The sequence below is a fragment of the Urocampus carinirostris genome, chromosome 3, assembly GCF_059441175.1.
Source record: "Urocampus carinirostris isolate Australia breed hairy pipefish chromosome 3, RoL_Ucar_1.0, whole genome shotgun sequence".
NCBI classification, from domain to species: domain Eukaryota; kingdom Metazoa; phylum Chordata; class Actinopteri; order Syngnathiformes; family Syngnathidae; genus Urocampus; species Urocampus carinirostris.
In genome coordinates, this window is record NC_142351.1 from 1,249,276 (window position 1) to 1,266,519 (window position 17,244).

Here is a 17,244-nt window from a genome sequence, read left to right on the forward strand (position 1 = left end):
AACTGGCAAGTTGTCGGTTTGGCCGCAGTCACCACTTGTTTGAGATCATCAAGTGACAGTTCACTAAAACCGGCCATTTTCCCTGGGCAGCCACCCTGTCGTGCATCTGTAAGTTTCAGTTCTTTAATATGAGTGGTACTAATAGTATCTTTAGCAATTTCTTCCTGTATGCATTGAATCTTTTTAGTGAAGAAGACCATTAAGTCCTGAGCAGAGTGTGTCGAACTATCAGCGGTAGTCTGTTGCCTTGTAAGCGATGCTACAGTGTCAAAAAGGGCTTTGGGGTTGTTCTTTTGAGACGCAATCACCTTCGAAAGGTAGGCCGATTTTGCAGAGGCAAGGGCCGCTTTATACTTTAACAAGCTATCACACCAGGTTTGATGGAAAACCTCAAGCTTGGTAGCGCGCCATTTTCTCTCCCATTTCCTGCATTCTTTTTTAAGGGTTCTAGTTTCATCAGTAAACCAAGGTGTGCGTCTTTTAGGACGTGATTTTAGTTTTAAGGGCGCTATGGTATCCATCACACTAGTCAGGGTGGTATTGAACTCATTCGTGAGTGAGTCAATCGAGCCAGTGTATTTAGGAAAGGACGCAACTGCTTCAGGAAGGAGTTCAAGGAGCTCAGAAACTGTGCCAGTGCTTATATTGCGTCCGCTAAATCCTTCAGCTTTTTTAACACTACATTTAGTTAGCACCTCAAATGTCACTAAATAATGATCGGAGATAACGGTAGTACACGGTAGCACCATAATGTTTGAGGTTAAAACTCCTCGAGTCAGAATCAAGTCTAGCGTGTTCCCATTTTTATGGGTTGGCAAATCAACTAGTTGAGTAAAACCAAATCCATCAAGTAAAGAACTAAACGCAATAGTGAGTGAACTGTGTGGGTCATTCATATGAATATTAAAGTCTCCCATAATTATAATTTTGTCTGCATAGGTTACTAGTTCAGACAAAAGTTCAGCGAATTCGTCTAAGAAAGTTGTGTATGGCCCAGGAGCACGATAGATAGTTATTACATCAATTGACAATTGAGGGGACCGCGTCACAAGAGCCTCAAACGTTTTGTAATTATTAGCGGTCCGTGGATTAAATTTAAGCGATTTTTCGGAGATTAGCGCAACACCACCACCCCTTTTCAGCGTGCGTGCTGTATGACTACTCTGGTAGTCTGGGGGAGAAGCATAATTAAGCGCTAAGTACTCATCCGGGCGTAACCACGTTTCACAAAGACCCATACAATTCAGTTTATAATCACGAATAATATTATCTACAAGTAAAGCTTTAGGGGCGAGGGATCTAACATTCAAAAGACCAAATTTTAGCTTTGCTGAATCATTTGACTTAGCTGAACTCTTTGTAGTCTTTGTCGAGATCTTCAAAAGCTCCCGGCGTTGTGGCCGTTCGTGAGCGCTGAGTTTAAAGCTTCGGTTGTCCGGCGAGGAATGAATGGTGGAATTAGTTACATCCTCGCGTCCATCCTCGTGTCCATCTTGCTGCTTAGACTTCACACGCTTCACACATCTACCTGCACGGCAGCCGCGTTTCCTTTCCGAACGGCGTCTCCGCCGTCGCCGCTTATTAAGAGGGATGGACGTCCACAACGAAGCCGGGTCTCTTTGAAGTTCGCTCGGTATATCATGAGCGGTATCATGAGCGGTATAAAAAGTGATATCGGACCGCCTTCTGGGTCGGACTGGATTGAGGATACAAAAAGCTATGTAACGCTTTTCAGCTCGGAGAGAGAACCTTCATTGCAATAAAAAATGGTCTCTTCCTCCAACGCTGGCTACTGTTTATTTTCCCTTATCTGCTTATCTATCGAACCGCCAAATTCTCCAATGTTGAATTCCTCAACAAATCAATGGCGCCCAACGTGATTTGGCCCTTAAGATAAACAGAAAAGGGAAAAGACTTCTCAATGGGATGGTCTCGAACGGGCGGCTGAGGTAAGGAATGTTTTTTTTTTCTCTCCTTACTTCAGTTTGCTCGTCGAGGTCGTGGGAAGTACGGGAGCCATTGTTGGAGCTAAATTATGAGAAAGCGTGCACGTGGATTTCCGTCTAAAATCTGGCCCCCAAGTTAGGACGGATGAGATATATAAACTGAGTTGAGATTTTTTGTCCGAACGGGAATTATGAGCTCAGATAATCCTGTTTTTTATGGGACTGGCTGCGTGAAAAACATAATAAGGCTAATTTTATCTGGATAAAAGATTTGCAGCGGCGTCAGGTTTTTTTATATTTATGATTGTCTTGAGATCTGTGTAAAGCTGTGATAAGACGTCGTCATTTGCTAGTGACAGTTCGAAAATAGACGATCTATATATATGGTTAATACGGGAAATATTTATTTGTTTCCCTAGTGGATTGATGATTTGGGAGTCCGACATGTAACCTTGACTTAATAAAAAGTGTGGTGCGTGGAGAATCGCCATTTTCTAAAATCTGATTTTGTTAGACCGACGCTAAAAAATGAGCAGTAATCGATGTTTTATTATTAAAATACTTTCGCATAGAACAGGCGATACAAAGAATGTGTGGGAATTGATGACATGTTTTAAGTCTGGGAGATGTTTCATTCGGGAATGTTGGTGTGTGCCAGCTAGCGAGAATTGTGCGTGTGTCTTTCTGTCTGTGGATGTGTGTTCTCCCCCGCCCGGCTAGCTCAGTCGGTAGAGCATGAGACTCTTAATCTCAGGGTCGTGGGCTTCGCTGAGTGATTTTTATTTCAATGGCAGATAACATCGCTTGCTTAAATGTGATTTCTCTTTATTTAAATAATAACAGTCATTAAAAAAAAATGTTACCAATGAGCAAACGTTACTGCTTTTATATTTATTTATGATTTTTATATTTTTATATATAATTTTTTAAAATTATTTATTTCCGGCGCCGTCACGAATGGCAGCCGCTCCAGCAGCATCCCTGAGCCGAGAACAATAAAATAATAAAGCCAAAAGAATACAATATACAAATACCCAGTGTGACGTGCAAATGCCCACTTTAGCATGTTATATAGAGTTACTAAATAGTGCTACACAGGACACCTAATGCAGTAAGATTTGGTAATGTCCAAGGTAGGTGGTGTTGTTTAATGTTGGCCTTTACTCTGCTGGGTGGAGTTAGAAAGTAATCCAAGTGTTGCAAGGCACTGATAAAGTAAGCAAAAATAAATAAACAAATAAATAAATCACAAAAGTAGCAAAAATAACACGGGAGCTGCTGGAGCGGCTGCCATTCATGACGGCGCCGGAAGTAACAGTATCAGATACATTTTTCCACAATTGGGTCAGAATTAAACCTCTAGGGTTTAATCCAGCCATTCATGTGCAGTTAACGAAAATAGAACAAGAGATGAGATGGCAAGGTATTACAATATAGTAACATCCTACTACAGAAATTTTATGAAATTACTAGAAAACGGAATATAGAGCTTGAAAAATGGGACATAGTATATGGTACGGCTATAATTCTAAAAAGACCAGCTACAGAAATTCTGCAAGAATACTGCTACAAAACTACAACAGCATTAATACTAGCGCTACTAAAGAAATCCTGCAAAAAATAGCCTCAGGTGTACTGCAACCAACTTCGAAAATACTACAGAATCTTATTTAGTAAATATTGTAAGATACTACTGCAGGAATGGTTGAGCTAAGTGCAGACCGGACCAGAATTCAATCGCGTAACGACCAGTTACTTTATTTAGCAAAATTGTCCAACACACAGGGACAAAACAAAACCAAAACAGGCCTACAGGCAAACAGGAACTCAAACTAGGAATACACATAAAACAGGCTTTTACTCAGAACAGGCAAGCCCTTAAGAAGGACACATGCAAATTAGACGGTCGCCACAGCGACCACGCTGGACATGACAGAAATACTAAATACGTAAACAACTACAATAACACAGTTGTACCTCTACTTATACGTTTAATTGGTTCTAGCAGTAAATATGGAATGAAGAAACTATAGTAAATCGAAACACATTATCAATTTGAATCAATTGGATTGAAACGGGATTAGTCCGTTCCGAAAGCAATCGAACCCTGTTGAGTCAACTGCAATTGCCCTGAAGGTATGCTGGTGTTCAGTAGGGGTTCGTACATAAACAAAATCTAAAATTCTATGTTTTAAAACTAACAATATAAATGTGTTAGAATAGCCAAGCCCAAATCCAGACATAAATAGTGCTTGTGGAAAGATCTGAAAAATGGTGTATCCAAACGATCACCGTCGTACCTTTGGGAACTGGGGAGCGGTTTTGTAAGGAACAATGGAAAAAATAACAAGGAACAAACGCTAATATTTCAGTTTGATGTGCAACCATTACACAAAATAAATAAACAGGAATTAAATATAATGAAATACAACATCATAATTGTAAATGAGAAAAATTGGATGTGTCCCCAGGCCGTGACGACAAAAGTTTGCCCACCATTGACTTAAAACTATTGTTTTTGGGACGATAGACTGGTGGTTAATTGCGCTTTTAATGACTGATTTTTTTAGGTTATTTTTTAGAAGCAGAATGTTGGAAAAATTTTGAACTGATTGTAGGCGAGGATGCAATAGGTCGGTAAATTCTCTATAGAGCGTGACTCTCGTTTGGTTTCATGTTATAGTCTTCATAGTTCCATTCCACTCCATTTAGTTATTAGTATCGATACGACGACACACACACACACACACACACTGCTGTCGTCTTAATAAAACTGAATCGTCTCTGCACCGCACAACACAGTGGCCACGATCACACTCTCAGTCCACTCTTGGCGCCCATTTTCAGTCATCCCTCTCCTCAAAGCGCCCTAAACCTTGCTTCCTTGATTGAGTAGAAGGACGTGTGTGAATAGTGCAATTCGCGATAGAAGACAAGTTTGAATTACTGAAATTCCGAGTATCATGGGATAAGTCAGGCGAAAGAGAAACGTGCAACCAGTCGGAGTGCCGACGGACTACCAGAAACCAAATATGTTAACGACAGTACAGACTAAAGTTAATAATATACTACATAATAATACTAAATAATACTAATAGGCTAAATCTTAATGTGACGATACAGGCAAGAAAGGTTCCGACGACCAAAGTCCAGAAAAACCTACACCCACGGCGACGGCACTAAAGAGTGATGTTACAACGCCGACAGCCAAAAATGAGTGCAGGGCCAGTACGTAAAATTCGGGAAATTGTGTAGAAGAGGAAAACCGTAACCCTAACTCCGTAGTTGTGTGGGCGCATGGTCTCAATGTGCACTGACTTAATTTGACTAATTAACTTAAATTTTTGTGGGCCATTTGTCTTGTCATATGTTTTATGTTTGTTCAATGTTGTAAATGTTTGTATACTTTCCTGTATTCTCTTTTTTCTTGTTTCATGTTTGTCATGTTCGCTTTTAAGCGGCCCACGTGACTGAAAAGAAAAAATAGAAAAATACGAAGGAAAATTGCCGCGGACGAGAGTGCGTGCGTTTTTTAACAAAGAAGAAAAAGGTAGCGAATTTAAGTGCACATTGCAACGACAGAAACGTTTTGTTATCAACAGTAAGACCGTTTAAAAAATATTGTTTTTGGGTGGAACCGAGAGCACATCGCGTCAGGAATCGAAAATGTTCGTTTTTTGGGAAATCAGTGTTTGACGCTAAGGGTGTACAACATAACGCATAGGGGCCTAAGGGGTTCCAATAAATATTTTTTACGGTCCAAATTTTTTTCTGTTTTTTCAATTGGACAACGATAAATTTAGGAGTGTGAGTTTAGAAAAATTATGTTTGAGTTATTTTAGATGCTTTGAGTTAATGCCAGAACCACACCGTAGAAAGATGGATTAGTGACAGAAAATGAATAAAAATGTTTCGTTTTCAGTTAAAAATTGGAAGATAAAGGAATGTGAAGACGAGGAAAAATCCAATTGAGTGAATTAAATGGAGTGATTTGAGAATGAAAAGCATTGTTGGACGAGAATAGTGGAAAAGCGTGAGTAAATACTTTTTTTTCATTGAATATGGAGGAAATATTCATTGAATGGAATACAAATGAGTAAGATGAATCGTTGTAGATCAATGCACGTTGTTTTCAAATGAAGTAGGTGAAGCTAGGATAGTAGATTTAATTGGTTTGGGAAAAATAAATGAATAAATTGAAAGATTAGGTGAGTAATTATATGTCAATTTCCCATTAAACAAGTGGGCTAAAAAGCATGTGTTAGAGGGAGTAGGAGAAGGGAAAATTATGTAGAAAATAGATGAAGTTACAAATACAGAAAGTTAAAAGTTAGTAAAAGGAAAAAATAAAAAAAAGGGGAAAAGGTAATTGAATGAAATATCTTTGTTGACAATTGGCCGGAGTAAAGAAAACATATGTTCCGGGTGGACGGGTATGGCTAAATAACATCGGAAAACCGAGAGTAATTCCAGAGTGATTTATAGCTAGCAATGAAATTAAGTCTGGATTAGAATCGATATTTATCTGGATAACTCAGAATATGAACGCAAAATGGATTAACTACATTTATTACAACCAACAACGTTTATTAATTACATTAACGAGGCCTTTAGTGCAGTAGGAGAGCAATTACATGAGACATCTAGGATGGCCTGGGAGAATCATCAGGCCCTCGATTTTCTCTTAGCCAGTAAAGGAGGCGTGTGTCATATGATAAAGGAGGAAGGCTGTACGTATATACCTTTAAATAAATCCGAAGCAGGAAGCCTCACAAAAGCACTGACAAAGATTCGTGAGTTGAGCAATGAAGTGACAGTAAATACTGAGAAGAACAGTATCTCTTTTGATTGGTTCTCGTATACATTTGGGTACTGGGGTAGTAAGTTAGCGAAGGGGGGAAATTTTCGTGCTAACTGTCGTAATAATTATGTGTTTGTTGTATTTCTGTACCATACCTATTCTTAAAAGAGGAATTCTTCAGACTTTTGGAGAACAAATGACAGTAATAACTAATACTAGGGTGGCAAGAAGCTCAATGAGCACAGTTAGTGATTAAATATCCAAGCCTATTCCTTAGTGAGGAAGAACAGATGACTCAACTAAATTCAAAACCTTGAATTTTATTTGGCAACGTTAATAGTCAGTCTACATTACATTAAATAATGGAGCATCTGCGGAAAGAGACACATATGATGATCTGGACTGAATACGATATCAATTGGCACTATTGTTAAACACGCAACACACTGTATAGCACTAGGAATAACAGCAACAAATATATTGGTTTCTAATTGTGATTCTTTTGTTGGTATGTCACACTGCCGGGGAACATGCTGCTGCCTGGGATGGTCATCGTCGCTTCCGGGTTTTTGGCTGCATGGAAACTGAGCGTGATGCCTGCTGGGATAACACTCACTCCAACATCTGACTTCACGACACCCGTTGACGAATACGACAGTGCATGGTCTTCAAATTACTCACAGGGGTCAGGCCAAAGGCCGATGTATATGCCGTATCACTATCCAGTCATGCACGCATCTTGAAATGTATCGATGACTGTTACCAAAATTGGTTATCGCTGATCAGTTTAATTATTCATTTACCTTTATCACGTACCGATTAACCGTCGACGGTCCACGTGTATAATCCAGTATGTACGGATAAAGATAAATGAAGGGGGGGTAGTGGATGGGTCAGATGTTTGGAGTGTTAGGGGTTTTTTCTTTTTTATTTAATGAAACATGAACAATGAAAGTTAGAGTAATCACAGCAGGCTGACCGCCAGAATTTTATTTTATTTTCGATTCGCGTAAACTCTGTCCTGTATGGATATCTATGATTGGTAATAATTTGCCACTACTATGTATTCCTTTTCAATTTTAATTTCCATTCAAAGTGGGAGTATAAACTCCCAAAGGGGGGATTATGTTGTGGCAAATAGACTTGCATTTGTGCATACACTGACGTCAGTGGAAAAAACTGAGTGCGGAAAGTTCTTGGCAGACGGTTCGCGGGTCTCTGTAAACACTGATGTCAGATTGTTTGGACCAGCCATCTCCTTGTCTTCGTGTCTCCTTATAAGGAAACAGGAGGATGGCTTCTCCAAACAAAACGGGAAAAACAAAATTCCTTTAAGCAGTACGTGATATCGGACCGCCTTCTGGGTCGGACTGGATTGAGGATACAAAAAGCTATGTAACGCTTTTCAGCTTGGAGAGAGAACCTTCATTGCAATAAAAAATGGTCTCTTCCTCCAACGCTGGCTACTGTTTATTTTCCCTTATCTGCTTATCTATCGAACCGCCAAATTCTCCAATGTTGAATTCCTCAACAATACCCGGACTCCAGCTTCAGGCCACTGTCTTTGAAGCTCCCCCAAATTCTGGAAGCGGCTCTTCTTCACAATTTTGTTAAGGCTGCGGTCATCTCTCTTGGTTGTGCAGCGTTTCCGGCCACATTTTTCCCTTCCGACAGACTTTTTGTGGATATGCTTTGAAACTGCACTCAGTGAACAGCCTGCTCTTTGAAAAATTTCTTTTTGTGTCTTACCTTCCTGATGGAAGGTTTCAATGATGGTCCTCTGGACAGCAGTCTTCCCCATACTTGTGATTTAGTTTACTGAACCAAGCTGAGTGTTTTTAAGGCTCAGGAAACCCTCGCAAAGTGTTTCCAGTTAATCAGATGATTCAGGTGATTAGTTGAATAGCCTACTTGTATACTTTTTCATGATATTCTAATATTTTGGGATAGGATTTTTGAGTTTTCTTAAGCTGTAAGTCAAATTCAGCAATATTAAAATAATAAAAGGCTTAAAATAGTTCAGTTGATGTGTCATGAATCCAGAATGTATGACATTTTTTTTTTTTAAATTTCATTACAGAAAATAAAGAACTTTATCACAATATTCTAATTTTCTGAGACAGTCCAGTATATCCCAGCATACGCCGCGGACGACTTGGCGTTCGAGGGAAAATCGAGTCGGCGGGCCCTTGCTTTAGTAGCGAGACTTTTTGACTTAATATTGATCCATATATAAGGCGCACTGTATTATAAGGCGCATGGTCAGCTTTTGAAAAAATGAAGACTTTTAGGTGCGCCTTATAATGATGAAAGGGATAATCAAAACGGGGGTCCGTTCGGCTGCTACGACGGTGAAAAGCGGGTGACTTTGGCGGCGTGCGTCTTAACCCGCCCGCCGATGAAGAAAGCGGGACCGGGAGCGACGACGAAGAGCGAGACGTGGAAATCGCCAGAGAACCGTCCGTCGGCAATCGACCACAAAAGGAAAGAGAAATTCGAAGCGCGGAACAAGATAGGAAAGGTTTCGCCGAATGGACCGGCGGAAATCTGCGAGTGCGAAACCCGGATGAATCCGAATATCGAGATCGACGGGATCTTAAACTATTTAGCGGACGGATTCATTTGCGAATGATGAACGAGAACGATAGGAAACGGCTACGACGATACCTCGAGGTGTTTATGTATGCAAAATAAAAGAATAATGCGCACGATCGAATTCATAGTTTCAAATAAGCGAAACTTTCAAATGACTTTGAAAAGAATGGAAATAACAACATCCAAAATGATGAATGACATGGCTGTCGTGGCTTTCTTTTCCCAAAACAGGACAAGAGTATTCATGAAATGGGAGTCCGTATGGCAATTCGTGAGTGACGAGTGCGGTGGCCCCTCGGTGATCGCGGTCAATGGGGACCAAAACCACCCGCGATAAGTGAAAATCCGCAAAGTAGCGGTGCACCTTCAAAAAAAAAAAAAATGAGCATTTTGTGATAAAAAACTCTCCCACCAAGGAAACTTGATGTTACACACTGGCGAGAAGCCTTTCGCTTGCTCGATTTGTGGCAAACGATTTTCTCAGAATAGGAGCTTAAAATCACACAAATTAACCCACACTGGGGAGAAGCCTTTTGTCTGCTCAGTTTGTGGTAGAAGATTCACCAAAAGTTGGGGCTTAAAAAAACACTCACCCACACTGGGGAGAAGCCTTTCGCCTGCTCAGTTTGCGAGAAAAGATTCACCCGGAGTGGGGACTTAAAAAATCACTCTAGAACCCACACTGGCGAGAAGCCTTTCGCCTGCTCAATTTGTGGTCAACGATCTCTCAGAATAGGAGCTTAAAATCACACAAAATATCACATACTGATGAGTAGCTTTTTTCACGCTCAGTCTGCGGTAAAAGTTTCACGGAAAAAAACATAGACTAACCCACAATGGGAAGAGGCATTTTTACTGCTCAGTTTGCAGGTAAAAGATTCATTGAGAGTGGGAACTTAAAAAAACACACTAGAACCCACACTGGTGAGAAGCCTTTCGCCTGCTCAGTTTGCTTGTTCATCTCCTCTCACGTGAGAGGAGCTGCCAGAGAGCGTGAAATGAATCATACCGTAAATTTTGAAGATATTAGCGTGTTACGATTGACAAACCTTAACAAATATGTAACAAATGTTGATTTATAGCTCGGTTGAATTCAAAAAACATTTGCCAATCCTACGGAAAGCATTTTCAAAAGACGACGAGGAACAGATTCGTCCTGAGAAAGATATGAATTTCAAAATAGCGGCTGAATCGATCTTGAGACGGATCATAAGAATTTTAGAATATTCATGGAAAATAAATGGATAAGAGAGAATTTCTACATGGTCGTTCAGATTGAGGCTATTGATTTACCAAAAATATGTAAGCACGATTGATTCATCGGGAATGGAAATCCATTTTTTGAAAGACAAGGGACTGGAAAGGACAGATTGAACGGCGAAGAGGTGTCTCATCTGAAGAGGCACAAAATACCGTTTGTAAAGGCGGCCGAGACATGGGTGAGCGCGGCATCACGTATCCACTAAAGCCGGAACGCATGGTGCTGTTTGATGTGGCGGAGAAAATACCGGAGGTGACATTCATCCTTCGTGATTTATTTGGCGTACGGTTGCCTGGCAATCAGCGCTTGGGGGTTTGAACCATTGTTCCATACAACATGTCCACCTCAGTCTGCTCTTTTTTCTTCAGTTGCCTTTCTAGTTTTTCCTTTTCTTTCTCTGCTTGGTGCAGCTTCCACTCTTCTTCCACATACTGAAGAAACTTCTGTCCATTGACCAGAAATTCACTTCCTTGCTCACTTTCCCATGCATCAATCTGGGTTTTTAGTTTCTCTTCCAACTTTGGTAGGTTTTTATGCAACTCTGCCCTCTGCTTCTGTTCTTTGAGTAGATTCCCTCCTCTATTTGTGTATCTCCATGGATCTGATGCTTTTTTATCCAATTCCAAAAAGAGTCTCCAGCTTTCTTCCCACTCACGAACACTCTCAAAAAGCTCTTTGTGTTCCTCAAAATGCCGCTTTAATCGCTGAATCTCGGCATCGTGCAAACTCAAGAGCGCCTCAGTAAAATCCTCGCTAAAGTACGGGGAAAAGGCCTTCCGTTGCTCAATGCCGAAGAAGCACTTTTCCCAAAACACGGCAATCTCAGAGCGGATTGCGTCCGTGAAATTGCGAATGTTTTGCAGTTTGAGTTCCTCCAGATGATCTAGTTCTGCTTGCAACTCCTTAAGGTTGCGCTTCTTGTGCTCATTGAAGGCCTCCCTCTCCACCTGTGACACGTTCAACCTGTCCCAGAGCATCCGGATCTTCTCTCGGAGAGCCTCGCACACCGCTTGGTTTTCTGCTTTTTGTTGCTCGAGTTGACAAAGAAGCAGTTTGAGGGAAGTTATATTATCCCGGGAAAGGCAGAAAGCGTCTTCATCCTCGCAGACCACATCCTTCTCAAAACTGGTCTCGGCGATGTGATCCGGATCGTCCATCAACGAGATGATCTGCTGCTTGAGACTCACAAACTCAGCATGCCGCTTTGTCCTCTCAGCATTCTGGTTTGCAATATGGCTGGAGACGACCACGAGGGAAACCCCGCGCTCGATGGCTCGACGTCGTTGCGGGCGACCTCCGACAACACGGAGTTGCCGTAGAGGATGCAGGACAGCTGGCACAAGACCGCCAGCATTGGAAAAACCTGGTTCGTCTGGTCGGCTCAACGCACAGGGACGGGACCCCCCGACCTTCGCTGGAGCAATAAGTGAAGTGCGATGTGGGACGCGGCCGGAAAAATGAACAAAACGTCGATTCATCCATTGTCATCGGCGGGGTCGCGGGGGTGCCGGAGCCCATCCCGGCTGTCTTCGGGCAGGGGGACACCCTGAATCGGTTGCCGGCCAGTGGAAGAGCAACTCACAAAGACAATGGAGTCGATCCATTTTCCATCCATCCTTAAGAACGCCTCCACAATCCCACAATCTTTTCACAACACCTCTTCACTCATTCCTATCGCCAAAGAGAGCTCTAGCTTCCACTAGATTTAGACCTCTTTCCTCCACCCATCCACGTCAATGGCGGCCTTCCTCTCGGTCTCCTTCCATTGACTTCTGCTCTGTAGATCCTCTCCAACATTTGCTCCTCATCCATCCTCTCCATGTGTCCAAACCAACCGAGTACTCTCTTATCCACACGCTGGCTCAGTTCAAAACATTTCATATTTCGCTTTCACGTTTTCTTACCATGTGGTCATGGTGATTTCCAGTTCCAGTCTCAACTTTATTTTGGTCCAGGATAATCCAAGTCCCTTTTCTGTTTTATCTTGACTTAACAGAGTTAAGTTTCGATTCTGGCAAAAGTCATCACTCGTAACGTGATTTCTGACTCCTTAATGGCCATAATAGCAACCCATTGCCATATGGCTTTCCATGATATTTATTTGGTTCATAATCTTACCAATTCAGTCAGCAGGCGGCGCTCTCGGTTTCCGACACGAATTCATTTGAAATAGCCTGTGTCTAGCGTTTGTCATGAAGGGTCCAACTTTAAACACAATGTATTTTCAACTTTAATTGATCGATTTTGGAGTTTGTTGATATGGATAATGATTGATCGGTCCAGAAGAAACAATAACATCGACCCAAAAAATAATGCAGACAGTTTGATTTTATGAAACTACGTTTTATTCACAGGACAAAGAAAATGGAATCAAACGAAAGAATAGAGCACATTGTTGACACAAGCCCTCAGGGTTGGAAGGTGGAAGAAATGATGCAACAGGTCAACAGTAATGATCAATGCACCCGGTTTTAAGATAATAAACCCATTTCAATGATATGGAATTGTTTTCATAGCGTGCCAACATGAGATATTTGCCCAAACCACCAAAGACAGGTTGATGCATGACCATTCTTGTGTATTTTTGAGAACAAAAAAGTCCCTCAGGGGAGGAGTGTGTGAGAAGCAGCACATGGACAAGCAGGAAGATGAAGAAATAAAGCTTCCTATCTCTTTTGGCGGCGGACATCACGGGGATTGTTCTCATCCGGACGACAGGGACGGAGAGAACCACAAGCTCTCCAAGCTTTGGGGCTCTGGTGAGAACAGGCCCCAACCCTGGGGATCTAGGTCGGCCATCTTGTTGTTATGATAATTATAATTATCGATAAAAGGCAAAATTTTATGGGGACAAGAGATAAAATAGATCATCTATCAAGAAACATGACACATATGCAGATCATGAATCTTTTGAATCCATTTGAAGACTTTGGGGTCACAAATCTTTATGATACAGCTGGAGAGTCTGCTCACTTCCTGTAAAAGAATGTGGCTTTTTTGACGTGGTAGCAGTCAGTGGTTGAAAAAAGGGGAGGGCAAATGGTTTTGTGGCCGTTATTTTCCTATAGACGACCTGTATGATACTTAGCCAATTGAATGTTTTACAACTCTTAGTGAATTTTTGACCACAAACTGAGCAGGCAAAAATCTTCTCGCCAGTGTGGGTTCTTGTGTGTCATTTCTAGTGTCCAATAATAGTCTGAAAAATTGTCTTTGAAATATAGTGTAATAACCTGGGAAGCCCTTTGAGACACTTGATTAAGGGCTATACAAATAAAAATGACTTGACAATAATGGATATTTTTTTTTACCACAATATCAACAGGTCAAAGGCTTCTCGCCAGTGTGGGTTAATGTGTGTCTTTTTAAGTTCCGACTTGAAGTGAATCTTTGACCGCAAACAGAGCAAGAAAAAGGCTTCTCCCCAGTGTGGGTTAATGTGTGTGTTTTTAAGTTCTGACTTGAAGTGAATCTTTGACCGCAAACTGAGCAAGAAAAAGGCTTCTCCCCAGTGTGGGTTAGTGCGTGTGTTTTCAAGTGTCCATTTAGGGTGAATCTTTTACCGCAAATTGAACAAGAAAAAGGCTTCTCGCCAGTGTGGGTTAATGTGTGTGTTTTTAAGTTCTGACTTGAAGTGAATCTTTTACCGCAAACTGAGCAGGAAAAAGGCTTCTCGCCAGTGTGGCTTCTGGTATGCATTTTTAAGCTCCCATTTTGGGTGAATTTTTTACCACAAATTGAGCAAGAAAAAGGCTTCTCCCCAGAGTGGGTTCTGGTGTGCATTTTTAAGCTCCCATTGTGGGTGAATTTTTTACCACAAATTGAGCAAGAAAAAGGCTTCTCGCCAGCATGGAATTTCATTTGCAACTTCATATAAGACTTGCTTCGAAACGTTTTTCCGCACTGGGAACATGTGTTACCACCTTCCGACTGAGAGTTGTCCTCATCCGTTTCTACTTGTTGACGGGAGTTGATGCTTCCTGGCTCCTGCCAACTTTGATGTTCAGGTTGACCTCGATCTTCGACGGTTGAACGGACCCCGGTCACTCGCAAGACTGGACCATCGTCCTCCTCCTCAACAGGCTCCCCATCTCCCGTCTCTTGCTTAACGTGATAAGGCTTCAGATCTTCCTCCACCTCCTCAATTTCAACGTCAGGCAAAGGCAACTCTGGTTCCTGCCGCGCAGTAGGAAGAGATTCTTGGCCGACGTCTGCAAGACACAAGTCACGTTTATTTGTATTCCCCTCAATTCGTTCAGTTTTCAGAAGCGTTGTCCCCGAGTGCCAAAACGTAAAAAAATTCTAAAGGCTTAGGCGCTACTGATCAGTAAGTATTAGGCCTCTGGGAATTAATTGACCACTAGGTGGTAGGCTTTGTTCGGATCGTCTTGTCAATTGTTCCAAAGTTTGACTCCGCACACAGACACACACATACTTTTCCTGGTGGTTCTCACCTTTGGGATGATGAGTTCACGACAGCCGCTCAAGTTATCATTTTCCTCTTTCCGAATGAATCATTTATGGATGTTATCCGGCATTATGTTTTTTGTTGACCTTAAATAGCAGTTGTGAAGTGAAAAATTGGACTAAATCATCCAATTTGAATCATTTGGACATTTGGAGTATGATCCCGATATCTTACCCTGCGTATGGTTCTAATCGCAGGTTTTTGGAGGATAACTTTTGTGAACTTTTGCAACGATTGCCCCAAACTTCTGCGCAATATGTTAAGTATGACAGAACAATATCATAAATACAATGCATGATTGTTTAAAACGAATTTGGCTTTATCAATAACTGAGATGCTTTTAGATACTTTAGTTTGTATGTGTCTGATGTGTGTTTTCCAGCTTCATTTCTTGTCTATTATCACCCCTAACCCTTTCTGATTTCTATTGCAACACCATCCATTTCGACTTCTAAATCTTGATTTGCCCTGCGATTAACAAAGAATATGACTTTGGTTTTATTTCAATTTAAAGATCATTTATTTGTATCCATCCATTCTTTTAGGTTAATGACTTCATCATCATTGCACGTTATCAAATCAATATAATTATCATTGGAATAGAAAATGTTAGTTTCGTCGGCAACTATCATTCATCTTTATACTTTGAAACATGAAAATATCGATAACATATAAATTAAACAGCTTTGGACTTAGGATAGAACCCTGTGGTACTCCACAACAGATGTCCAAGTATTCAGAGGACAACTCTCCCATTTCTAAATATTGCTTCCTCCCCATCAAATCACTTGGAATCTATTGCAAAGCCACGCCATATCTTTCCAGTTTTTTTTAATAGTACATTATGATTATTGGTATCCAATGCTTTTTAAGTCAACAAATACCCCGACTGTGTATCTTCATTCGTGTTTTCGTTTCCTGTTGACAAACCTCACTATGGTAACTTTTCACCTCTTGACAATGGATGGCATGCTTCGATGGATATCCCTTGTGAATTTCCCTTCGGGGATGAATAAAGTATCTATTTATCTATCGATCTAATATCTATCTATCTATCTATCTATCTTTATGACTCCTAAGAGCAATGAGCTGTTGCTCAGCAGATTCTTGATCGTCATTCTTTGCAATACTTTTATCGGCCACAGCCTCGGCATAGGTCCGAGCTTTGATGTCCAGACCGGTGATGATAATGAATCTGTGCTTTCTCCTTCCGAACCCATAGAAGCCAAAATCGCAGCGCACATTAGCGGCTACGTTAGCTTCACGTGAATTGCGCCGTCTTGAAACAAAGTTTGCAGACAGCTTCTTCAGTATTTTGAGAGGTGCCCCTAGAGCTGCACGATTTTGGGAAAAAAAAAGTACAGCGGAACCTCGGTTTTCGAACGCCTCTCGGTTCGAACGAAGCTGAGTCCGACCAGAAATTGAAAAATTCTCGCTTCGATGTTCGGTCAAAAAAATTGGAGGGCGTACGCTAGGGGTGCCATGCTGAGCGGCGTACGGGTGTAGATGAATCTTTCCCTGACCGACTGTTATCATGTGCGGACGTGCTTCCTTTCGCTTTTAATATAGGTGTAGGAGGTCTTTTAGCTCCTAATTATGCCTCCCAAGAGAGTCAGTGCAAGCGGCAGAGTTGCTACAGGTGAAAAAAGAAAAGTAGTGCGTAAAACGATTGCATTTAAGAAAGAAATAGTAGCGAAACATGAAGGAGGTGTGCGAGTCTCCTCCTTGATCTGCTACCTTATCGTGGTGGAGGAGTTTGTGTGTCCCAATGATCCTAGGAGCTATGTTGTCGGGGGCTTTAAGCCCCTGGTAGGGTCACCCATGGCAAACAGGTCCTAGGTGAGTGGCCAGACAAAACGCAGATCAGAAGACCCCTAATGATGAGAGAAAACTTTGGTCCTCGATTTCCCTCGCCCGGACGCGGGTTACCGGGGCCCCCTTCTGGAGCCAGGCCTGGAGGTGGGGTCCGCTGGCGAGCGCCTGGTGGCCGGACCCTTACCCACGGGGGCCGGCCGGGCACGGCCCGAAGGGACGACGTGGGACCCTCTTCCCATGGGCTCAAAACCTGTAGGAGGGGCCAAATGGGTCGGGTGCGCAGAGAGCTGGGTAGCAGCCAAGGGAGGAGTCCTTGGCGCGACGATCCCCGGCTACAGAAACTTGCTTTTGGGACATG

General features: G+C 41.9%; 2 protein-coding genes and 1 pseudogene across 2 annotated transcripts in view; all 3 read right to left on the reverse strand.

The window, feature by feature from the left end:
- Positions 1-17,244, reverse strand: part of LOC148368215 (uncharacterized) — a 359,448-nt gene that overhangs the window by 336,455 nt on the left and 5,749 nt on the right. The gene's annotated exons all lie outside the window — the stretch shown is intronic.
- LOC148368220 (uncharacterized) overlaps positions 1-17,244 on the reverse strand; it is a 306,344-nt gene that overhangs the window by 268,559 nt on the left and 20,541 nt on the right. The gene's annotated exons all lie outside the window — the stretch shown is intronic.
- LOC148368232 (protein regulator of cytokinesis 1 pseudogene) lies at positions 10,773-12,152 on the reverse strand (annotated as a pseudogene).